We start from the raw sequence: 1,206 nt of genomic DNA on the forward strand, positions 1-1,206 counted from the left end.
AGAATTTACGGCAGTCGCCAGCGATGCTGTATTAATAGAAAATTGATTGCTTTTGGTCAGTGCAGCCAACTGTGTAGAAATAGTAGCCATCTGAGCAGTCAAAGCAGTGAATGCATCAGCCTCATGAACTCCAGCAGACTTCCTTATTACAGATCTCTCACTCGGCCACTGATAACTATTAACAGTCATTTGATCAAGCATCTCATAAGCCTGTTCAGGAAATTTAGAAAATATTGAACCTCCAGCTGCAGCATCCACAGAAATCCTCGTTGGGCCATTCAAACCATTGTAGAATAACTCAATCTGTTCCCAATCTGGAAAATAATGGTTTGGACACTTCCTAAGAAACTCCTTGTACCGCTCCCAAGCTTCATAAAGATGCTCAAAATCTTGCTGTTTGAATGTAGTGATATCTATTTTCAACTGAGCCGACTTAGCAGGTGGGAAATATTTAGCCAAAAATTTGGAAGCCATATCCTCCCATGTAGTGATACTCCCAAGAGGTAGTGATTGCAACCAACTACGAGCATTGTCCCTAAGAGAGAACGGGAACAATCGTAGTTTGATGGTGTCCTCAGTAACACAATGAATCTTTACTGTGTCAGCAATCTCCAGAAAAGTACGCAGGTGCAAATTTGGATCTTCAGTAGCTGCACCCCTGAACTGATTTTGCTGCACCATATTAATCAGAGCTGGCTTCAACTCAAAATTATTTGCCGTGATGTTCTGCCGAGCTATCGCAGAATAATGAGTATTGATCACTGGTCGAAAGTGATCTCTGATCGGCACCGAAGCATTATTGACAGCTCTTTCCCTTTCTTCAGCCATTTGTTGCAACTCTTCTCTTCTAGCTTTTCTCAAAGCTTTAGCAGTTTTCTCAATTTCCGGATCAAAGAGCAGTGAGTCGTAACTTTGTCTTTTTCGCATAAACTGCATAGACAGGAAAGATTTAAAATTAGAACCAACAAAATAAAATAAAATTCTCTAAATCAAAATTAAGACCAATTAGCATAATTTAATATAAATCAAATAAAATTCATTCCCCGGCAACGGCGCCAAAAACTTGTTGCGTGTTTTTTTGCTCGCAAGGGCACGATGTCAAGTTATAATATAGGAATTAAGTCCAAGTCGATCCCACAGAGAATGAATAAATGATATTATATCAAATATTTGCAACTAATAAAATCCTAATCCTATGTAGAGCTA

The 1,206-nt window shown here is 39.1% G+C and overlaps 1 non-coding gene across 1 annotated transcript; it reads left to right on the forward strand.

Moving 5' to 3' along the window:
- Positions 1-319: 319 nt before the first annotated feature.
- LOC140885740 (small nucleolar RNA R71) lies at positions 320-425 on the forward strand. Its single transcript, XR_012151158.1, has one exon. It is a non-coding gene; the product is annotated as a small nucleolar RNA R71 (small nucleolar RNA).
- Positions 426-1,206: the final 781 nt, after the last annotated feature.

This window comes from Henckelia pumila, chromosome 2 (genome assembly GCF_033568475.1).
Source record: "Henckelia pumila isolate YLH828 chromosome 2, ASM3356847v2, whole genome shotgun sequence".
In the NCBI taxonomy this organism is placed as follows: domain Eukaryota; kingdom Viridiplantae; phylum Streptophyta; class Magnoliopsida; order Lamiales; family Gesneriaceae; genus Henckelia; species Henckelia pumila.